Source organism: Protopterus annectens, chromosome 10.part0, assembly GCF_019279795.1.
Source record: "Protopterus annectens isolate FY-2018-M chromosome 10.part0, PAN1.0, whole genome shotgun sequence".
Lineage (NCBI taxonomy): Eukaryota > Metazoa > Chordata > Ceratodontiformes > Protopteridae > Protopterus > Protopterus annectens.
Window position 1 is genome coordinate 462,212,115 of NC_056744.1, and position 25,419 is coordinate 462,237,533.

At 42.2% G+C, this 25,419-nt stretch overlaps 1 protein-coding gene across 4 annotated transcripts in view; it reads right to left on the reverse strand.

Annotated features, from left to right (window-relative positions):
- SLC6A9 (solute carrier family 6 member 9) overlaps positions 1 to 25,419 on the reverse strand; it is a 1,267,030-nt gene that overhangs the window by 73,835 nt on the left and 1,167,776 nt on the right. The window lies entirely within an intron of this gene.

Sequence of the window (25,419 nt, forward strand, 5' to 3'; positions counted from 1 at the left end):
TACATTATTAAGATAACATAGTATAATAAATGTTATATGTAAGGGAAGACCCCATGAAAACTTTATACAATCTATTCAGCAGTGCAGGAGGAAAGATGAGGACTACAGAAGCTGGGTGAAGTGAAAAGCAGGGAAGGAAGAAACGGACTTTGACTTGTGTGTAGATACTTTGTAGCCTTCCATGGGAAACCAGTACAAAAGTTCAAATGCTCTGGAACTTCCTGTAGAATGCCCATAGGAAATGGAGAACAAAGAATGTGCCCTCAGTTTAGAAGAAAATTATCTAAGAGAAGAGTTGCTTGATTTAATAAAGATGGACAGACATATTAACAGCAATGAAAGAAACAGACTACAGAAAGCCAATAAAACCCAAAAAGTTAGAAAACAAATGAACACAGTAATCAAGACTGTTCACAGAAATTCATGCAATATAACAGTAGTGAATAGGATATATTACGGTGGAGCTAAATTAATAACAGATAAAGTTTTACCACAAAAACACAGGGCAGTAAGGGAAAGGAATGGTAGAAATCAAATACTATTATGGAAGTATCGAATAGAGAAAACTGTAAAGCAATTACAACAAGAAGTGTCACTGTCGAGTATAGAAGAGGAACAGATTGTCAAAAATACTCAAAAACATAGACGTAATAAAAGCAATGCACAGTATCAGAACAGATCAGGATCTACTGTGCACTATTCCAAATAATAAACTAAAAATATCAGCACAGGCAGAAAAACATAGAAGATATACATATAAATATAAAAAGTACAAAATAAGCAATTTACTGATGACCCAAAAAAAGTTTTATAGAGAAATGGGAAACAAGGCAAAAGGAATTGAACCACCAAAAAATACATTTTGGAGAATTATCTATGAAGATCATAAGGAATATAGCAAAGATGCTGCATGGATAGAAGAAGTAAAAAAAAATAAGGAGTTCAAATGCACAGGATATGAAATGGGATGAAGTAACAGCCAGAGAGACTCAAGCAAAGTTCTGAAAAGTTCCTAATAGAAAACTTCAGGCCCAGATGCATTACCTAACTTCTGGCTAAAAGTATTAACATCTTTACATGAAGATTTATCCATGAGTAAGAACTATTTATATGCACACTCTGAACAGACACCAACCTGGTTAATAACAGGAAAAACAATATTCCTACTTAAGAGCGAATCTGTAAGATATCCTAAAAACTATAGACCAATAACTTGCCTTTGGACAACATATAAACTATACACCAGAAGTGATGCCAACAGTTTATAGCCATTTAGAAGAAAACTCAATCATGGCAATAGAACAAAAGAGTAACAAAGGAAAGTCATATGCAACAAATGATCATTTGTTGTTAAATAATGTAATGGAGAACTGTAAATAGGGGAAGAATCTAAGTATGGCATGGAGAGCCTACAAAAAAGCATTTGATAGTATCCCACATTCATGGATTAAAGAGTACTTACAAATGTATAATATACACCCTGCACTGATCAATTACATTACAGCAACCATGAAACAGTAGCGAACCACTTTGCAGTTAAGCCATGATAAAGGACACATAATTATTTCAGGGAAAAAAATTCAAAGGGGATATTCCATGGTGACTCTGTCACTGATGCTCTTTTGTCTTGTCCTTAACCCATTAAGCTGTCTACTTAACAGATTAGGTCATGGCTACAATTTTGCTCCCAGAAAACAGAAAAGTGTAAAGACTTCTCATCTTCTTTTTGTGGATGATTTAAAACTGTACAGTTTATCAGATGAGGAACTGAAAGCACAACTACAAGTTGTCAAAACTTTTTCAGATGATATAAGAACATCATTTGGTCTTGATAAATGTGAAAAAGCAACCTTTGAAGCAGGAACGCTGCAGCACTAAGAAAACATAAGTCTGGGACAGGAATGACATATAAAAGAGCTTGAGTGCTGATTCGTGTTCTCTGGACCTATCTGCAAGCTGCCTCTCAGTTAAACAGGATAATTTAAAAGTTTATCTTCTGGTGTCTTAAAAGCTCCCTGTGTAGGTTTACATTTAAATATCTTTGTATTCCTGACACTTTGTACAATACCATTTTGAGACTTGCACTCTAGGACCTGCACCCCACCCCTGCATTTCCTTGCAGGACTGTAAATTTTTATTTCTACTTGGGTAACCTTGGGTTTCTGCTGACTTACTTCCATTAACATTACCCTGCAAAGAACAGTTTATGTGTTCAACTTTCCTTATATGTAGGGTAGCAGACACTCAATCAGACCAACCCTGTCCCCACCTGAAACGCTCTTTAGCCAACCCCACCGTTACGCCCACTGCCTAATAATTTCCTTTACAGTCATTCCCAGTGGAAAAGTTTGAATTTGGCTACAGAAATCAAGTATACCCCAAATAGACTATCTTTACCACTTACCCTGCAATCCTTGCCAAAGGTTCTAGCCCACTCTAGGACCTGTAACCCCCCTGCATTTTCCTTGCAGGACTTTAAATCTTTATTTGTACTTAGGTAATCTTGGGTTTCTGCTGACTCACTCCCATTAACAGTGTTGTGTGCTCTGAAGTTAGTTACTTACCTCCCTTATTTGGCTCTCCTTAGCATTTCATTGGCTCACACTTTGTCATTCTTTATTTCCCTGCCCACTGACAGCAGATCAGAAGTTTTTTTTTTATCCTACTTGCATAGCGTGGAGCCATCTTTAAATCTAAAACCTTCCCTGCTGGATTTAACTACTGTGGTGTCCTAGATGAGTGTATGTCTCTAAATATAAGTACATTGGCTTCTATTGCACAGAGTATAAGTTAAAAATACTAGTGACTGATGCATACTGATTTTGGATGCTGCCATTGGGAAATTTAGGCTCTCTTGTTTGTAAACACACAGACACCTTTCTAGTCCTCTCTTTTTTCCGCCTCCATATCTAGACATCACAGACAGCTTTCTAGCCCCTGTTCTATTCCAACCTACCACCAGAATTAGCCTAGCTGATTGTTTTTCGCTAACTGATTCAGTATCTGTTCCTACCCGCTCCGTTCGCCCTGCGGGCTCACTCCACTCCCTCCCTACCCGCAATTCCCACCCACCCCTAGGGGTCCTACCCTTATACGTACTAACCACACCTCTTCCTCTTCCCATTACTCTGTAATCACACCTATTCCTCTTAGCATTACTCTCATTACATACCTCTTGCTCTTACCATTACTCTTCAAACACATTATTCCTCCTACCTTTACTTTCTAAACACTCTCCAGTTACCCAACTGCACTAATATTAACCTCTTACCACTTTCCTTTTATCACACCACACCCTACTCCCTTCTTTCATCTCCACCCAGTGAATTTATTTTTCTACCTACAAACAATCTATATTTATTCATACAATGTATAAACAACCCATCCCATCTTATGTCCCACTCTTATTCACACTCTCACTAATACCTCCTTTAATCCTCACCCATCTTTTCACCTCCTTTGAAAACCCACTAGGCCCTAAACTACCCCAAGAAAGAAACCAACTCTCCAAACTCTCCTCTCCTTTTTATTCATGCTAATATAACATCCTCATCTAACTACATACTTCCTAAATACCTTAGAACACTACACATACAATACAACAATCAGAACCCCAGGAAAGGCCTACCTCTATACAGCAGATTCCCCAAACCAAACTATCTAAGTGTACTACTCTCTTTAAAGGATGGTGACATCCACCCTAACCCAGGCCCACCAACAACTCCTATCTCTCTCATCAACCACAAAGAATCACCTACTCATGTCCTGTATAAACCATTGAACTCCCTTTTAATTGCTCATCTTAATATGCGTAGCATAAACAATAAAGTAACTCAACTCCAAACTCTAACTGAAATCTACTCTTTTGATATTCTCTGCTTAACAGAAACTTGGTTAAAACCTGTAACCAAAGACAATAAAATCATCCCACCTGGATATGATATCCTAGGACTAGACCGAGTATCCAAGAAAGGTGGTGGGGTTGCTATCCTATATAAATCTAGATTACAATTAACCACTCACAACTGTAAACCACCTATAGACTCCAATGCAGAAATTCCTATCTCCAAACTTCATCTTAACAATTCCAAATCCATCTATATTATCTGTATATATCTACCACCTGGTAACAACACTGCCACCATGGAAAACATACTTTGCTGGCTTTCCCAATACCTGCCCCAAGAAATCATAATCCTAGACGACACAAACATTGACTGGAGCTGCTACGGCAGCAGCCTCCCCACAAACCATATTAACCTATATGGGTATTCCCAAACCATTACCTCCCCCACCAGAATAAATAAGTCTAACAAGAAATCAAGCTTATTAGACTGGATTCTCATAAACCATCATCCTCACATTTATGATTCAGGAACCCTCCCTGATGATTTAAGTGACCACTTTCTTACCTATATCATCAGACATAAAATCAACTCTCCCATTCCAATATCTGTCAAAAACATCAGATCTAAAAAGTACTTTAACCCTGAACTATTCCAAATGGAACTAAGAGCTTGCAACTGGTCTCCCTTACAAAACCTCCCTTTAGATGAAGCCGTTAGTTACTTTAACTCCAACTTCCTTGCCATTCTCAACTACCAAGCTCCAACCAGATTAATTAGAATTAAAACCAAATCTGCTCCATGGCTTTCAAAAGAAACCAAACATAAAATAAATCTTAGAAACAAACTTTGGGCAAAATGGAGGAAGACTAAAAACTCTATAGACCAACTAACATTTAGACAGCTAAGAAATGAAACCAAGAAAGCTATAATATCTGATAAAAGAAACTACTACCTACAATCCCAACATGCTAATTAAAACAACCCACAAAAATTTTGGGCTAGCATTAACCAACTACTCCATCCAGGTCAATCCACCACTCCAAATACTCAAAATACTGACCACAAAAATGTATTGAATACTGCTAATGCTTTCAATACCTTTTTTACTAAAGCTATACCAACACTAGCTAGTCAACTATCACCTAATAACTTCACTCTACCTTCCTATAAATCAACCTTACCCCCTACTTTTCATATTCAACCTGTCCCAACAACAAATATTCTAACCCTTCTACAGAAACTAAAACCATGCTCACCCTCAGCAGACCAACTACCTGCTGAATTTCTACAACAATCAGCCAAAGCTATTGCTTATCCCATTTCTATTCTGATCAATAGAACTATTACCGAAAGTCATATCCCCAGTTTATGGAAAATCTCCCATATTATCCCCCTCCATAAAGGTGGACACTCTACTGAACTCTCCAACTACCGCCCCATTGCCCTTCTCTCTCCTTTGGCAAAGATTATGGAGAAATGCATTCACAGACAATTACTTGACCATCTAACCCAAAATAATTTACTTTCCAACTGTCAACATGGGTTCAGACCTTCACATAGCACTAGTACTGCCCTTCTTTCCTTCACAGATTGTATCAACAAAAACCGCAATCTTAACAAGCTTTCTTCAGCACTATTTATTGACCTGTCTAAAGCTTTTGACATGGTAAATCACCAAATTCTCATCAAAATACTGAAATCCCTGTCACTAGATACATCTTCTATAAAGTGGTTCCAGTCCTACCTTGATAAAAGACAACAGGCCGTACTATGGCATGAGTCTCTCTCCACTCACCTGCCTGTCAAACTTGGTGTCCCTCAATGGTCCATCCTAGGACCTCTACTTTTTTCCATATTTATTAATGACCTTCACCTTGCCATCCCCCAAGCCACATGCATACAATATGCAGATGACTCCACACTGATATGCTCAGCCACCTCCTCTTCTGAACTTCAATCTCTTACCCAACAAGTCTTTAACACAGTTGGGCAATGGTTCACACATAGATGCCTTCTCCTAAACCCCAAAAAGACTAAACTCCTCCTCTTCTCTCCCACCAATAAGTCCTCTCCTCTTGATTTCTCAGTTATCTCTACCAATAAAACTATTATATCCCCTGATCCAACCACCAAACTATTGGGTATCACCATTGACAACAATCTGAACTTTGATATCCATATTAACAATACTATAAAAACTGCCAACAAAAAACTTGGCTCTCTCTATAGGGTAAAATACTTCCTCTTACCTTCAGCTAAAACCACTATAGCACACACTCATCTCTTCACTTCTTTATGCCTCACCCATTTTTACTAATCTATCTAAAAATAATCTTAGCAAATTAGAAATGTCTTACAATAACATTGCCAGATTTGCTACAGGCAACCCATTTAGAACCCACCATTGCATTAATTTAAAGCAGCTGGGATGGCTTGAACTACAAAATCTGATTAAATTCCATCAACTATCTATAGCCCACAACACTTTTTACAAACCTTCCAAAAAAAGAAGTTATGTACTCACCATAACGTTCCATCTGAGAGGGTAAATTCATTTGTCTGCAACCTGTGGGTATCGGATCCGACATCGGATCCGAGCCGGCAGCTTTACCTAGCTAAAGATGCGAGCTCCTAGCTCCTCCCCCTACCCATAATCCCCTGCAACACATCCCCCATCCTCAGATCGAGTTTGCCTATAGAGACTCCACAAGACCCTCAAAACAGGCCAGTAACCTACTGCCTAACAGAATGGACAATCCTCTCCTGGTTAAGGAGCACAAAACCGGTTAGGGGGAATGGAGGGGGCGTCGGTTGCAGATAAATGAAATGAATGAAATGGTGAGTACATAACTTCTTTATCTGAAGTGGTTAACTTCATTTGGTCTGCAACCTGTGGGACAGAGTCCCCAGCTACCTAGAAAACCTTGGGCGGCCCTCAAGAAAGAATATTCCGGAGCACCGCGGAGCCAAAGGAAGCCCTACTCCTGGAAATCAAATCCAATTTATAATGGGAAATGAATGTATGAGATGAGGACCAAGCAACTGCTGAACATATGTCGTCTATAGGGACTCTAGACCAAAATGCAGCAGAGGTAGCTATGGATCGGGTTGAATGCGCATGGATTACCAAAAGAACCAGTTTGTTTGAAGCTAAATATGCTTGAATGATGCATTGTGAAATCCAGTTAGCTAATGTCACTTTGGTAATAGGCTTGCCTAAAGAAGACTTGGCAAAGGACACAAACAATTGATCAGACTTGCGGTTAGTTGCTGTCCTGTGCAGATAAAAACGCAGTTGTCTATGCACATCCAATTTGTGCAGTGTGTATTCCCCTTTGTTCTGGAAATTGGGAAAGAACTCTGGCAGATTAATAAACTGATTAATATTCGACTCACAGGCTACTTTAGGGAGGAAAGAAGGATTAGTCCTGAGAGAAACTCTGTCCTTATGAAAAATTAGATGAAGCTCAGACACTCTCTTGGCCAAAGTTATTGCAACCAGGAAGGCTGTTTTCCAAGATAAAAATTTCAACTGAGTTGACGCGGCCGGTTCGAAAGGAGGGCCCGTCAAAGCCTGCAGGACCAGTGTTAAGTCCCATGGTGGAACCACAGACTTAACTGGCAGTTTTAGCAGGAAAGCACCTTTTAGAAAGGTTTTGCAAATTCTGGTGGAAGCCAGTGATCCTACCTCATCTCCCACATGAAAGTGAGAGATGGCTGCCAACTGTACTTTAACCATAGATGCACTGGCTCCCTGATGAAAGATATGGGATAGAAATTCAAGAATCATCGGAATAGGGACCGTAAATGGATCCAAGCCCCTGTCTTTGGCCCAAATGGAAAAGCGTTTCCATTTTCTACCGTAGATCCTTCTGGTAGAAGGTTTGTGTGCTGCTACCAGAATGGCTTTCACTGGTGACGAGATACCAGGAGTCCTTGCTATCAGCGGAACTGGATCAACCAAGCCGTTGGGGTTGTAATCCCGCAGGGTGAGAAATTAGATCCGGGCTGGGATCTAGGATCCAAGGAGGAACTACACTGTGAGACCGCAGGTAAGTGAACCAGATCTGGCGAGGCCAGAATGGGGCTATGAGAATTATCTTGCTCCCCAACCAATGGGCTTCCTGCAGGAACTTCGTCATGAGCGGAAGTGGGGGATAAGCATAAAAGAGACCGGGGGGCCAAGCATGAACCAAAGCATTTCTGGGGCACTCCCCTATTGGGGGAATTAGAGCGAAATATTCGCTGCACTTTGTGTTTGCCGGGGAAGCAAAAAGATCGCAGCAAGGTAGACCCCATTTGAGGAAGATCTGTTTCGCTACCAATGGGGTTAGAGACCACTCGTACGGTGTGAGGATCAGGCGACTTAGCCTGTCCGCTAGGATGTTGGTCCGGCCCGGAATGTGCGTTGCTACCAGAAAGCGGTTGGTGGAGATCGCCCATTCCCAATCTCTCATGGCCTCTCAGCAAAGGGGATAAGATCTGGTTCCCCCCTGTTTGTTGATGTACCAGACTACAGCCATGTTGTCTGACTGAATTGCAATAGTTCCAGGAGGAAGAAGATCTTGTAGGGCTTGCAACGCCAAAAGCACCGCCCTCATCTCCAGGACATTGATATGCAGAATGGTCTCTGAGGGAGCCCACGTGCCTTGGATGGTTCTGCCCATAGCATGCCCCCCCACCCGAGGCGAGAAGCGTCCGTGGTCAACGTGGCTTGGGGCTGAGGCATGACGAATGGTCTCCCCTCTCGTAGCTCCTGAGAGTGCAGCCACCAGAGAAGGGAGTCCTTGCAAACCCTACTTAGGGGAATCGGGGTGCTCAAGGGGTGCAGCAACAGTGACCATTGGACCTGAAGAGTCCATTGTAGGATTCTCATACGCAGGCGCGCAAAGGGTGACAGACCGATGGCTGCCGCTATGGAGCCCAAAGCTCTCAGGACTAATTCTGCAGGTGGGGCTGAGGGCTGGAGAATTGCCAAAACATGAAGAAACAAACTGTGCAACCTGTCTGTTGTTAGAAAGGCCTTGGAGTGACGTGTATCTATTTTGGCCCCTATAAATTCCAGAACCTGCACAGGATGAAGGAATGATTTTTGAAGGTTCACAGTAATACCTAGACACTGAGTAAGAGCCAGGGTAAAATCCCTGGCCCAGCAGAGCTGATGCCTGGTAGAGGCGGTGAGGAGCCAGTCATCCAGGTACAGAAAGACCCGAATGCCCTGAAGTCTCAGGTGGGCTGCGACCACCGCCATGACTTTGGTGAACACGCTGGGGGGCTGAGGTGAGGCCGAATGGAAGAGCCCTGAACTGAAAATGACTGGCTCCTAGCCGAAAGCGGAGGAACCTCCTGGATCATCTGTCCATTAGAATGTGGTAGTACGCATCCTTGAGGTCTATGGAGCACATCCAGTCATTCTCCCGGAGGAAGGGGAGAATAGATTGCAGGGTGACCATCCGGAATTTCTCCTTGGGAATGAACACGTTTAGAGATGTGAGTTCTAGTATAGGCCTCAGTTCCCCCATCTTTTTTGCCACTAAAAAGAACCTGGAGTAATTTCCCAATCCGGACTGGCCTGAGGGAACGTGCTGGATGGCCCTTTTTTCTAACAGCTTCAAAATTTCCGAAGCTGCCACCTCCCTTTGATCAGGTGGGACATCAGGGAGGTGTTTCATAGGAGGGGGTAGACTCAGAAAGGGAATGGAATAACCTCTAGATATAACTTGGAGCATCCACCGGTCCGTAGTAATGGACTCCCAATTTTGGAGGTGCTCCGACAGATGCCCCCCGACTGCCTCCAGAGAGGGACAGCCAGGTAAGCCCTCAGGGCTGTTGCGCGGGCCTCTCCGAGAAAGGTTCTCGGGACCCGAGATTCCTCGGCCCCCCTCTGCCTCTGGGCTGGTGTCCACCTTGTCCTCCTCTGCCTCTGAAGGACGAGGGGTCCGAAGCAGGACAGGACTGCTGTGATTTCCGGAACCACATTTTTTTTTGTCCCCTCTAGTTCCTGGAGAAGGACCGTTGGGGATTAGAGAAGCGGATCCCGACGGCAGACAGAGTTTTCCCGTCCTTTTCGCTTTGGACCAGCGTGTCGCGGATGGTCTTGCCAAAGAGCGTAAAGCCATCAAAGGGTGCGTTAGCGAAGGACGCCTTGAAGGGTTCTGCAAAATCGCAAAGGTGGAGCCAGGCATGGTGCCGCAGAGCGATGCCTGCTCCGCTGGCTCTAGCCGCTCCCTCCGTGGCATGGGAGAGTAGCTGCATAGATGTATTAGTAATAGATTTCAGGGTGGCCATGCGAGTCGAGAAGATGCGTTTGTCCTCGGCCGCCATGGACTCCGGGAGGGCTCCAGCGTATTCCTTAATCAAGTCTCGCTAGAGTCTGATAATATGCGCCATATAGTTCAGCGCCCTCACAGAGAAGGTAGCTGAAGCAAACATCTGCTTTCCAATGCAGTCCAACGTCCGAGATTCCTTATCTGGAGGGTGGACCAAGGAACTCGCCTGCGCTAGTTCCTTCTTGGCGGCAGTCGCCACCACCATGGCATCCACTGGAGAACCTTTAGACCAAGCTATCCTATCAGAAGGGGGACTAAGTACCTTGTTTGGCCTTCTGGGAATCGGCTCCACGGTGTCTGGCTCCTTCCAAGCACTGGTGGTAATTAAGTCCACCAGGGGGTCAGCCGGGGTGGACACCCAAGAAGTAGATGGGCCTGCATCAAACGCATCCAGAAATGCAGACTCATCCGAGGAAGGTTTTTGGGCAGACCACCCTCCTCTGATTCGCAACATTTCCATGATGTCTCCAAAGGAGACATCCTGAGGGGGTGACCTTGGGGAATCTTCCCCTTCCTCCAAATCTGTGTCCTCTGTCAGGGACTCAGGGGAGTCCAGGTGCCTCCTTTTGCACTTCCGTTTGTGAGGAACCTCCTCGGTGTGGCTATCCAAGGAGGGCTCACCCACGGGGTCCTGTTCCTCTAAGGGAACCAACTAGAGCACCAATGCAGGCTGTCCCTGTGGCCGGATGACGGAGGACAGGCCCAAATGCGCAGGGGTGACGGATGAATCTGTAGCCTGGACCGGGGATATGGAAGTCCTCGACAGCACCCTCTCCACTACATCAAACGCCGAGGGTGAACCGCTCTCCCCTGGCTCCGAGAGCAGCCCCCTCTGCGCCGATGCAGGGATCAGCGTTGGAGCCGAAGCAGTTGGACCCGAGAGGGAAGTGTGCTCCGACCTAAACGGCGCCGAAGACACCGTTCCCCCCATGGATCTGACGCTCGGCTCCCGGCCCCGAGAGCTAGGATCCAACCCGCTCGAGGGCATAGTCGGCATCAAAGTAACCAAGACTGTTGGTGCCAACGGATCCCCGGGTCCAAAACGGCATGGATCCGAAGACACCGAAACCCGATACCGGGTCAGAGAAGGAGCGATCGGGGTAAAGAAAGGGGCCGAGCTCCCCCCCTGAGGGGGGGGGGGCTTGGAGCACCCCCATCTGCATTTGAGCCTGAAAGAAACGACGCATCATCCGGTCCAAATCAGCGTCGGTCAAGCTTCTGGTGGATCTGGAGGAGGTTGCCGAGGCAGACCTGGAGGGCCGCCTCGAAGACCTCGAGGGAGACCGGTACTCCTCTTCCGGCTCTGGGGAAAAGCAAGGAGAGCGGAGCTGAGGATGAGGAAAACCAGAGACCCTCTTAATGGGACTAGCTACCTTAGCTGGTAGGGCCGAGGGATGAGACTCAGCCCGCCTTTTGTGCCTATGCAGGTCCTTGTCTCTCCTCTTCTCCTTAGAAGAGGAAGAAGAGTCCCCCTCACCTTGAGAAACAGAGGGAGTTTGAGTCCCCAACAAGGGAGGGGGATCGGAAGGCACGGAAGCCCAAGCCGTATCCGGTGCCTTAGAGGGAGAGGAGGAAGAAGAATCTGGGGGTAACAATCCCGCCAGGATTAGCTTGTTCCTCCTATCCCTGATGGCCCGGGGGTTGAAAGTTGCACAGACCTGGCAGCTGGTGGATAAATGGGCCACCCCCAGACAAATAACGCACTGAGTGTGGCCATCGGCTGGGGACAGCTTATGACCACACTCAGTGCATTTATAAAAAATGGCTTTAAGCCCTTCAGCCATCACACTACACACTCACACACTAGGGGGAGGGTGAAAAATAAATCTGAAGAGAATTTACCACAAAAAAGTTAAAATAAGTATACTAGACGGTAAAGGGGGCTAAACTAAGCACACACAACATAGAAAAACTTAAGAAAAAAGCGATTTTAAAGTTTTTAATAAACTTGAAATCTCTCACCCACGCCAAGAACTCGTCTCTAGAAGCTACTGTAAGCTGCGGCAAACTAGATCTGAGGATGGGGGATGTGTTGCAGGGAATTATGGGTAGGGGGAGGAGCTAGGAGCTCGGATCTTTAGCTAGGTAAAGCTGCCGGCTCGGATCTGAGGTCGGATCCGATACCCACAGGTTGCAGACCAAATGAAGTTAACCGCTTTAGATCTCCTATTCTATCCACATTCATCACTCCCTATAAAAACCTGAAATCCTTAAGGTCTTCTCAGAGACTTCTAGTACATACCACTAAACCAAACAACAAGGCTGGTGACTCCCTCTTTTCTAATATTGTTGGAAAAGCCTGGAATCTCCTCCCCAGTGAACTCTCCTCACTTCCCTCAGTATCATGCTTTAAAAACAAATTGAAAGTGTTCCTCAGAACACAGTGGTTATGCCCCTGTACTAAGCCTGACTAGTTATGTATCTCTTAATACTTTGCTCTTCCTACCCCTTCTACTCATTAACTATAATTCCTTCCTCATTAACCATAATACTATCTCCCTCTAGAACATCTTGATTGTACTAGCATGCTATTTTATGCCTGTATTCTGCACTGCTGAATTTACTGTGATAACCTGTAATATGCATTGTAAATATGATTTTTTTTTTGTTTAATGTTTCCTTATTTGTTATCTTGTTAATTTCATTGTTCTATCTTGGAGCTTATCTCCCCGGGCCTCTACTGAAAATGGACATGTATCCAGTTAGACTAGCCCGGTCAACAAATGTAAAATAAATAAAAAGCTTTTGGAAATAGTAAAGGAGAGTAGAAGTAGATCCAAAAAAGAAAAAGAAGGGGGCTGGAGGGAGGGTATCCAGGACTGCAACAGTGAAAACACTCTAACATCTACATTTATGGTAAGTGTACACAACTGTACTATGTTCTTCGTGTTTCACTGTTGCAATCATCATTTTGGGTAGATTCCCAAAGCAAAGGATGGGAGGAGGAATTTAAATAGAATTAGGACCAGCTAAAAGGCCCTGCAAGACTGCAGTGGCAAAACCAGCTCTGGATTTAGAGAAAATTGGCAGATGGTAATGCTTGGTGAAAGTATGTACAGAACTCCAAGTAGCAGCTTCTAGGATGTTCCTGGTAGGGACGCCTCTGAGAAAGGCTGTAGAGGTAGATGCAGCCCTGGTAGAGTAGGGTCTGATCCCCTGTGGGATAAGTTTTTCATGGTGTTTGTAGCAAAAAAGAATGCAATGGCCTATCCATTTGGAAATGGTTTGCTTTGAAACAGCCTTCTCCTCTCCCACTGCAGCAAATGCCACCAGCAGTTGGTCAGATTTCCTTTGAGGTTTAGTTCTGTCCAAGTAGAATCTAAGTTGTCTGTGAACGTCTAAGGAGTGCAGAATCTGTTCCCCTTTGTTCTGTGGGTTAGGAAAGAAGGTTGGCAAATGTATGGACTGATTAAGGGCCACACTGGATACCACCGTGGGCATGAAGGAGGGATTGGTCCTGAGGGACACCCTGTCCGCATGAAAGATGATGAAAGGCTCCACTGCCATGAGGGCCTGTAATTCAGATACCCTTCTTGCTGAAGTGATTACTAAAAGGAAAGCCGTTTTCCAAGAAAGGAATTTTAAGTTTGCATTGGCAGCTGGCTCGAAAGGAGGAAGGGTGAGCTTTTCCAATACAAAGTTGAGGTCCCAGACTGAGTTGGAGCTCTCCTGGGTGGTCGTAGATTTTTGGCCCCCCTGAGGAACTGCTTAAGCAGTGGATGAGAGAAGAGGGGTTATTCTGTGTTATAATGAGCTGAGATGGATGAAGCGTGAATTTTGATGGAGGAGAAAGACAGGCCCTTATGAAGCATCTCAGTTAAGTATTGTAAGATCTGAGGTAAATTGGGCACTGTTGTTCTCATAGTTTCGCTCTTAGTTTTTTGATCAGATCAAGGTACTTTTTTTAAGGATTTTTTTTTGCTTGTAGTAGCTTCCTCCTTTCCTTTTGTTGTTTTGTTTGTGGCTGGGGTCCACCCTGAGTGGGATGCTGCCTTGGTACAAAGAGTCTTTGTTTTGCTTGGGATTGCCTTATCCATGCAGTCCAGGTGCTGGTGGTATTCAGCATTTGGCTGGAAGCGCCTGTGTTTGCCGGGCGTTAAAGGAGGGGCAACTAGTCTTTTAGTCACTAAGAGTTTTTTCGAGTGTTCTCGCTGTGGTCTTTTTTTTTTTTATTTCAGGTGGGGGTGGGGGGACCTCCAGCGAGAGATTAGTTGTGATCTGATCTCACCAGTGTGAGGGTACCTCGGTGTTTGAACATTGTGCTCCCATGTTTCGTGATGATGAGATCACTTTTGGGCTAGTGTTTTTTGGGCTTGTAGTGTGTTCCAGTCTATATTAGGGTAATTGAAGTCACCTGATATTTTTATCTCTAGTGTTTTTCAGGAAGGCCATGTGAGGTTCCTGAGTTTGTGAGAATATGATACCCCCCCCTTTCTTTGTATTGTATTTTTTGGGGCGGGCAGCATGATAACCTTTGAGGTTGGTTCCAGGCACAGAATCTTTTCCATTTTTCAGCGAAAGACTTTCTGGTACTAGGCCTCCTTGCCTCTAAAATGATATTCATCACTAGTTTACTGAGAGATGGTAAAGGAGAAATTATGTAATTAGCCAGGCTGCTAGATTCAGTGTTTGAAGTTGAGGATGCAGAATTTGGTTCTCCTGCTGAGACAATAGAGTAGGAGTCTGAGGCAGGTGCCATGTGGCCCACAGTGACACACTGCGCAAGAGGGGGTACCAGTGTTGGCGTGGCCAGTCTGGTGCAAGCAAAATTGTCCTTGGTTTGTCTTGTTTGATCATTAGTAGTACTTTGGAGAGCAGAGGTAGAGGAGGAAAGGCATCCACTTTCCAAGCTTGTTTGTGGGGAGTCCTTGTGCAGAAATTTTCCAACTGATAGTTTTGAGGGGAGGCAAACAGGTCTATATCTGGGCTCCCCCATTTGTTTGTCAACATGTTGAAAATCCTTGGTTCCAGTTTCAACTCGTGTGGGTCCATGAGGTTTCTGCTTAGTTCGTCTGCCAGTGTATTTAGTTTTCCTTGTAGGAATTGAGCTTGTAAATGTACCTGATAACTCAGGGCTGTGTTCCACAATGCCATGACTAGTCTGCAGAGGGGGTAAGGATGTGTACCCCCCTGCTTGTTTATGTACCACATAACAGTGGTGTTGTCCATCTTTATCATTATTTGTCCTGGAAGAATGTGGTCCTTGAAGCTGTCAGAGCATTCCGTACATCTAACATTTCTTTTTGATTGATATGCAGGTGCATTTGACTTGGGTTCCATTTGCCCTGAATGCACTTCCCTGCCAGGTGTGCCTCCCATGCATAATCTGATGCGTCTGTTGTTAATGTTTGGGCGGCAGGGGGTAGAGTGAATGGTAGTCCCCTGTTTTGGTGGAAGGCCTCCGCCAACCAAAGGAACTCTAGGCATAGGCAAGGTATGATAGGAATCATTGCCTCTAGATCCTGTGAATGTTGACACCATAGGCTTTTGAGATACCATTGCAGTTTCCTCATGTGCAGCCTTGCATATGGAATTAGAAGAATGCAGGAGGCCATGAACCCCAAGGCTTGCAGTATTTGCCTTGCAGATAACTGGGTTTTTGTGGCCACTTATTTGAAGTAGGTTGCCAAATGAATCTGTTTCTCTGGCGTTTTAATGCCATCTGGGAAGTTGTATTCAAGCTTGCTCCCAGGAATATAATTTGTTGACAGGGTACCAGTTGTGATTTCTTTTTGTTTATGGTGTACCCCAGACAAGTCAGTATCCTCTGAACAAAGATGATTCAAAAGTATGTCCTAGCTTTCTGCCTGAATTAGACAATCATCCAGATATGGGTATATTTCAATATTTCTTTGCCTGCAAAATGCAATGACTGGAGCTAGGCACTTTGTGGATACAATGGGCGCAGTAGATAAGCCAAAGGACAGTGCAGAGAACTGATAGTGCATGTAGCCTGCTTTGAAGCGTAGGTATTTTCTGTAAGACTTCCTGATAGGGATGTGCAGGTATGCTTCTTTTAAGTCTAGTGTTGCCAGCCATGCATCTTTGCCTAGCATAGGAAGCAGCTGGTGAAGAGTCAGCATCTTGAATTTTAGAATCACCATAAATGTATTTAGAGTAGAAAGGTCCAGGATAGGACGCCATGTATTGCCTTTTCTGGGTACCAGGAAAAGTCTTGAATAGAACCCTTATCCCTTTTCCTCTTCTGGTACCAACTGAATAGCCCATGCTTAAGAGAGAGGGTACTTGATTTTGGGCCTCTGCCTACTGATTTGGGGGTAGATCTGGCCACCCGCTTGGTGTTGGTAAGGTGTGGAAGTGAAATCCGTATCCTTGGGACACTATATTTAAAACCCATTTGTCTTGGGTAATGAGTTCCCAGTTTTTGGCCCACAGACCAATCTTCCCGCTGAAAGGAGCATTCAGTTGGGAAGTGCTTGGAAGTTTTAAAAGCAAGTCAGTGAGACTGTTTTCCATAGGGGGGAGTCTTACTACTCCCTGAATTGGGTGAGGAAACCCCCCACTGCTTAGTCTTGTGTGTCCCCTGGGACTGAAACCTGGGGTTTCTGCTATGTCTGGGTTTGGCTTGAGAAGACCTTGAAGAAGCTGGAAAGGACCATTTCTTAGAGGGCCAGTGCATACTAAATCTAGGAGGCTGAACTTGTAAGAAATCTTTAACAGTTTGCATAGATTCAGCTTTATCTTCCATCTTTTTCAGAACTTCCTCAGCCTTGTTGCCAAACAGGCGGTCCTGATTTAAGGGAGCATCCAACAATTTAGCTTCAACATGATCAGGTAAAGATTGCTCCTTAAGCCAAGCATGCCTTCTGACCACAGAACCAGTAACAGCAGCCCTGTAAGAGGCCACTAAAGAATCAAATCCACATTGCAAAGTATGTTTTCCAACCTGCTCAGCAGAATGCATTAAATCCTGTAATTCTTTATTTTCCGCACAGTCAGAAATCAACATCATTTTCTGTTTAAGCAATCCAATAATATGTTGTTGGTACTTTAACATATGAAACTGGCAGTTTAAAGCCCTAATGGCCAAAGTTGCAGAAGTGTAAACCTTCTTACCCCATCTATCCAGCGCCCTGGAGTCTCTATCAGAAGGGGTATGATTTTTAACAGTAGAAGCTTTAATGCCCTTGGGTCCCTGTGAAATAGTCTCTGGATCCGCAGTAGGGTTTTTAAAAAGGTACTTGTGTGAATCAGGAACCCTGTAATATCTGTCAGGTTTTCTGGGAGCAGGAGGCAAGGAATCAGGGGCCAAACTAGATTCCGAAAAATCATCATCAACAATGTCTAGTACTGGAGGAATAGCTAAAAAAGGCCTATGCTGAGGCAGGAGAAGAAACACTAAGCCTCTTTTTTGAATCAGGAAAATCCTGGCCTTCCCAGTGGAAATGCTCCCTTAGAGTATGTAAGGTTTCACCAAAAGAAAAATCCCCTGAAGGGGAAGCAGAGGGGATAGTGACCTCTGCATCAGAATCCTCATAAGTAGATAAGGGCAAATCCAGATCATCAGAAGAATCAGAAAAATCAGAATCCTGGTCAAAAGATTCATAAACAACTTCAGTCATAGGTCTCTTAGAAGGGGGAGGCTGGCTTCCCCTGATTATATGAGTTATAAGATCTTCAGCCATTCTTATCATTTGTTTTTTAGGCGTAGAGGCCTGAGCATGCGGCTTGGGTGTCGTTTTTTTAGGCAAGGTTCGAGATTTAGGCCTAAAAGAAAAAGGAGGCGTCAGTTTAATATGCAAGTCCATAGGCCTAAATGCACCCTCAGAAGCCGGTGCCTGCACAACGGCTCTGGACCCATCCAAGGTAGAGAAATCCGCAGGTTCCATGGTTGAAGCATCTTGCGGCATACCGGACCCTGAATGGGTCTCAGTAGAGGCCTGCAAATCAGAAGTAGCGGGTATCAGAGGCTGTGAAAGCACCTCACTGAGTATCGGCGAACTGATGCCTGGCTTAGGAGAAGCGTCGTCGGCAGTTTTGGACCTCGGTGCCCTGTCTCTCTCTTTATCCTTGCGTTTTTTCAGAATCCCGGTAGTCGGATGGCTAACCAACGACATTTTTGGATAATTAAACCGAGAACCGAAATATTTTGAGGCGAAAATATACTGACGACAGATGCGCTGACTGAATAAAGCACAAAACCAACAGCACGGTACATTGTGGTCAAGGCCTAGGCAAGGAATACAGTATGAATGAAAATCTTTATGAGGTATTTGCTTCCCACAAGTAATGCAATTATTAACTTTTACTATCACTGACAAGGAGCAAGAAAAAGTTTCCCCAACGTGGTACTTAGCTTTAGTTGAAGACTTTGGTTCTGAAACTCGAAAACGAAAATTTCAGGACTCGGCCGACCGGCACTTGCGAACTGCTTCTGCTTCAGGCACCGCGCGGCAAGAAAGACTGATGTAATGGTGTCGGCTGCATGTTTTATACCCCTGACGACCTGATGTCATTGAAGAAGGGACAGCAACTGACACAGGACCCAAGACTTTGTTAATCAGGCCGACTGAGGGCTACTGCAAGCAGATAACCCAAAAGTGATGACTGCAACAGTGAAACACGAAGAACATCTGGAAACAGTAATACCTCTTATTGCTGGGTGTGATAAATTAATGACAGAAGGACTGTATATTGAAAGGCATAATAATGTGGCAAGAGATTGTGCAAAGATTATAATATTGAAATAGCTGAAAAACACTGGAAACACGAGCTGCAAAGCATTATAGAAAATGATGAAGTTTATTTCACATGGGATCACACATTACCAACAATTCAAAAAATAGATGCAAGAAAAACATATATAGTAGTCCATGAAAAGAATACAAACGTAGCATTGATCATTGAAATTGCTACATCCACTGACTACAGTGTCTTGTGTACAGAGAGACACAAAGTCATAAAATAACAGGATTTGAAGGCAGAAATTAGGGCAATGTGGAAGGATACCAAGACAGTTCCAATAGTAGTAGGAGCAAAGCGCCTTATAAAGAAGAATTTACAATTGCACTTAGAAATGTTACCAATACATGTAACCCCATATGAATTGCAGAAGGAGCCATTACTGGGCACATTGTGGCTACTGTGAAGAGCACTTATACAATACTGATTTCATGAGTTTTAATTATACTTTGACTTAGGAATGGGGTTCATTCCCATCATGGTATTAGAATTCCACCCCCCCAAAGAAAAAATAATAATTAAACAGCTCTTTATGGTTACCTGAGCCAATAACCCATGGAGTCCATAAAATCTAGAGCTGATGTAATAACTGGCAACATGCTAATCCACCCAAAACGTCTGTGCTCTACTGCTTTTATTTAATTTTATTTGTTAATCAGGAAAGAGCACTGATCAATTAGGACCATTTTAAGGCTCACCCAGGGTTGCAATGACATTAGAAAATAGTACATAGCAATGCTAGTAATATCATGTTTGACAAAACAGGGTAGGGAAAATTTATGTAGGATTCACTCAGAGTGATTACATACACATTACTAAGATAACATAATATAATAAATGTTATGTGTAAGGTAAGACCCCATGCAAACTTTATACAATCTATTTAGCTGTGCAGGAGGAAGGGGGAAGGAGTACGGAAGCTGGGTGAAGTGAAAAGCAGGGATGGAAGAAGCAGAAAGAAATGAGAGAGGAAAGAGGTGAGATGATAAGGGTGGGATGTGGGAGGTACATGAGTTTGGGAAGGAAGAAGGGCACACATATAAGTAGTATTGCAAAGGGGAAGGGGCTTAGGTGATTTCATTATCTTAGAAGCATTGACAGATGAATGACTGATGCTTTGATGCAGAAAAGAAAGAAAGTAATTCTTGTAATTTATGTTCAGCTTTTCTCTTTCGTGGTTTTCTTTTCCAGACTCATGACATACATAGTGATATAAAACACTGGTATTTATAAACATATGCATATTGCAAAAATGCAACCTTTCCTGTTTTTGTTCTATCAAAAAATATTTTTGGCATTATGCCTCCAGATGTAATGTGATATACTTAGCCAGAATAAGGGAATTGGTCCACTACTACTTTGCAGTTCAGCAATGGCCAGCTAATCAGATCTTCTCAAAAATCCAGTTCATCAACATAGTAAGTCAACATGTCACCATGTAACCCCTGGAAAAACTGTTTTACTCCTAAGAAGTTTAACTATTGTAGAAAGAAGGTAGCAAGCATGGAGAGCAAATGCTCGAGAACTCTGGTCTCCATTAGGTAAGGCAGCAGAGTTGACATGGTGCATAGGATAACCTTACCATTAGTATATATCACACTTAAGAAGTTTAGCTACCTTACATTCTGGCAGCGAAGGACACTTACGGATGAAGACTTACAGGGATACCCTAAACCCAGCTGCCTTTACCTGCAGAGACATTGAGTTTATTGTTGCAGAGCTTGATTTATGCATTTTTAAATCAACATCAGAAATTAACTCAACCAATCAGAACTTCACTAATCATACACCACAGAACAGAGCACCTCTATCCATGCAAAATATGCAGTTATTAAAGTATGTAATGTTGCAATCATACTGAAAGTTATCTGTGCAGTTTTAAAAAGTGCCTTGTACAACTATATAAATGATTACAGACCTACATTAATGCAGGTGTGGGCCAGAACACCACTAAGCCCATGTTTACAACTACAGAAAAGGCTTGTGTTGTCCTCACCAATGTCCAAAGCACCTGAAACCAGACATTAATTTATGGCAAATTATAGAACAAGTCTTCATTATTTGCCTCAAGCATACAAATATGTGATAAGTCCCTTATTTTAAAATGATTTCTGTGTGTTATTCACCACTTTCCTAACACAAGGTAATATTATTTTAGAATGGCTACTGTATGTCATTGATCCAGCTTTATCATGCATTTTATGAAACTGAAAAATGGCTTACTGTTCTTGATTACTAGGGAACTAGTCTTCAATTAAGTTGTAGGTGTTACGAAGGTTCTGTCATGTTAGCAGAAACATAAGTTCACAAGCTTGGTTGACATTAATAAATACAAGTACATGGAGATGAAATAGATACTTCAGCGGTGGTGGTGCTGTGGTAGCATTGTCGCCTCACAGTAAGACGCTGTCCGGTTCGATTCTCAGCTAGAGCATCTTCTGCGTGGAGACATGCATGAATGGGCGTACCTTCGTTGAAGGTTGTGCGTCAGGGCTGGTAACTCGGCACGTAAAAATCAACTACCAATCATTAGCGGACCGGAGATCCGCTGTGGCGACCCCTAACCGGGAAAAGCCGAAAGACACAACAACATGGAGGTGAAATAGATATAATGTACACGTAGTGCCTGATTTCTTTGATTTTAATGCTTTAAATTAAAATAACCTGACTACCATCATGCATTCAGTGCTACTGTTATGGAGAGGAAGAAAGGCAAAGCATTATTTTTCACTCTGTTTTTTTTAAACATCTTCATTAAATTATCACTTAAGACATAGGCAAATGTACATTAGCAGAAAAAAATGTAACATTTTTCCATTTAAATACAATATACATCACATATATTTTCTTTGTTACTATCATCAGTCCAACATTACAAAAAATTGCTGAATTCATGCCTTTCCTTAAACCTCACTCCTCTTTCTCCTGAACATTGTTGTGTGTGTATTTTTCCCACAGTTCCATTTACTTCTATGTCATTTGCTGCTTCCCTTTAATAAAGATCCATCTTCCAGTTCTTTTTTATAATATTCAACACTGTAACTAAAGTAGGTGTAGACTTTGATTTAAATTTTCTAGTAATTGTTGTTTTGGCAGCCAATATAATTAAACTTAATAAGGCCTTACTATGTCTAGGCAATTCAGATCTTTTATCCTGGCTCAAAATAATAATTTCCATAATTACAGCCATTTGTTCACTCAATATTTTCGATAGAATACTCTGTAGGCAATTTTTTAAATTTGCCAACTCATTATACTCTCAGTTACCTCTTTCCTCTTTATCACACCTCCAACATTTGCTATCGATCTGAGGAAAAATTCTTTGAAGTCTACTTGGGGTATTAAAATACCTATGCAAACAATTCCAAATAAAGATCCTAAACCTTCTGGACTTGGTTGCATACCTGGGAGCCATACGTATGTCTTCCCATTGTTTTCTCGTAAATTGCTTTTACAGTCACTCTTTCCAGTCTTTTCTAATCTCCTTTGATTGATTCTTACAGTTATCATGCAATATTTTATATACCCTACTAATTATCCCTTTTTAACAGCTCTTCTGTTCTAGATTCAACTAAAAACTCTACCACAGCAGATATTTAGCTTAAAACTCCACTATGCCTTTCTCTTTGTTTGTACTCTGAGATCAAGCCCTGGTAGGGAATGCAGTCTCTAGCCTGCAATTAAAATGTCTTATTGGCCTCATCCCACTCTATTACCCATCCTGCTTGAGTTATTTGCTTCCAGTATCTTGGGTCTTTTGCCAGGTTTCTCCAGTAAATTCCACCACCCCACTTGCCTATTTTCTGTACCCCTACTTGCAGTCATCCCTAATGGCAAAATCTCCTTTCTCCATTCTCATATGGGCTTAGTTCTTAGAATACTTTCTGCTAATTTATGAATATAATATTCTATATGCTTGTTGTTATTCTCCTTAAAGATCAGCAACCAAAATCCCAGTCCCTCTTTATTTCTTGAATTTCCTCCTTGTTTCATCATCATCCCTTTCCACTTTGAATTATAACCTTTTGCTTGTGTTGGGTTTATGAGCCTTAACTGTGTAGCTCTAAAACATTCCTTCATCTCATGCTACCAATCCCTGCTTCCTCTATCAAATGCTTTTTCTGCATCAAGACCCAACAACAACAGAGATATTTTCTTATATTCTAATTCCCTATGATTCATCATTGTTCTGCTAATGTTATCAAATGTTTGCCTCACCTCCGTAAAACCACACGGATCCACATTTATCAATTTTTGGCAACGCGTTTGCCATTCTTTTAGCTAGTATAGACATAAACAATTTATAATCGTGGTTTAAAATTGAAATGGCTTTATGTGAAGCTGGGACTGAAAGGTTTTTGCCAATTTACGTAACACATCCACCACAACTTTTGTCTAAGATGTTGGTGCTTCCCGTCCTTTTCAAATACTGCTAAACAAACTCTTCCAAATCTTTATCACTTTCTTCCCTCCTAATTTCCAAACATCCACGTGAATATTATCTATTCCTGGAAACTTTCCTGAAGATTGATTATACATCACTGTTTTTATCTCATCACCTCCTATCTTAACTGTTAGTTGTTGAGCCTCGTCTACCCCTAACCTTGACATAATTAAGTCTTCCATAAATATTTCCATTTGTGCTCTTTCTTTAGTTCCATATTTCCCTGCTTTATACAAATTTCCATAAATTTGACAGAACATCTCTAAAACCTCTAAAGGATCTCTGGTTATTTTCCTTGTTATAGGTTCCCTACGTTTGGCAACAACCTTTCAATATTCTGTCTCCAAAGTCATTGTACTAAAAGTGTTTGTGCTTTAGAGTTATCAGAAATAGTTGTTTAACTGCAGTCTTTCTAAACTCATGCATATTATCAAGATACTCCCTTATTTTTTTCTTTTTCACTCTGTTTGCTCATTCTCTTGTTCTGTGAGATTATATGTATTCTGCAATACTTTAACCTTTGTCAACCCTTCTAAGTAATTTCAATTACGTTCTAACCATATATCTTTCATTTTATTTTAACGCCATTTTAAACGCCATTTTCATTTTATGCTAGTCACTAGCTATAACTTCTGAAGATATTTCTATCTTCCCTAATAACTCCCATTCCTTAAATTCCTCTCTTTTTAACAGGTAGGTGGAAAAGTGCTAGTTTCTTATTTTTACTTCATTACCCTGCAATTCTTAGTTTTTATTGGAGCATTAGCAGAAATAGTTATCTGATATGTTTTGAAGCTTTCGATTAGATGCTCATGTTCATGTGAAATATAATTTCTATCTAGTCTAGCCCACTTATTGTATCTTGGGGAATAATATGTAGATTCTGTCAAATTCTCACTACTTCACATCTTCCATACCACATATTTTCATAAATTTCTTCAGAAATATACCCTCTTTTGTTGTATTGTCCCCGATACATTCCCACTATTGCAAATCAAATTCCAGTCACCACCTATAAATAACATTCCCTGCTGAAAGCTAATTATTTCTCCCAAAAATTTCTTAAGCTCAATAATAGCAGTTTTCCATGGAATATAAATACCTGCCATTGTAATCATTCTCCCTTGCCAACAGCCCCTTACTACCACAAATCTACCATTTCTGTTTTTTCTCATTTATCACTGTTGCAGCCCCACTAGAAATTAAGGGTCTATATTAGATGCTCGACCACTTAAATGTTCAAATCTCTAAAGGTTGACCTTTAGAGATTGAACAGTTAAGTGATCGAAATTTTACAAAAATAAAAAAAAAGCAACCCCCCCTGCACCCCCCTACTTTAATATACCAACTCCAAGATCGCGCTACAGTGTAGGAAATGGGAAATTTCCCATTTCTGCACTATAGTTCACTGAAGTGCGATCTCGGAGTTGGTATATTTAAGTAGCGGGGGTGTGTGGGTGGTGCAGGGGGGCTTACCCCCCTGCCTAAACCCTTTCTACATGTTTGTTTGTTTTTTTATACACTTTTTTACTATTTTGAATGTTTAAATGTTCGATCTGTAAAGGTCGATCTTTACAGATTCGAACATTTAAGCGTTCGTTCTAGTAATAATAGAACCAAAATTAATATAAATACCCCCCATTTTCCTCTGTCTCTGATATTCTGTTGAATATCCAGTCTGAAATACTTTTTTGTCAAATTCACATGCTCATTTCTTTCCAAATGTGTCTCCTGCAGCATTGCCATTTGCACTCTGCTTTTCTTAACATAATCCAATACTAATTCCTTTTTATTTATACCTGTAAGGCTATTCACATTCCAGGATAAAATGGGCAGCATAGCCATCATGATAAAAAAGCTATTATTCCCACCTATTATGCATAACAGTTTTTTGAATATGCATTTCCAACTTTTGTGTTACATGCACATACTAATGTTTGGCAGGCTGATCTTTTATACAGTTGTTTCTTCTCATCTCCATTTGAACTAATGTCACATGTTTCAAGAGTTTTTGTTTTAATGAAAACCCTCAAACAAAAAAACAAATATAAAAAAACACCCATATCCTATTAACATGGTTTAACCCTCCGGAAGG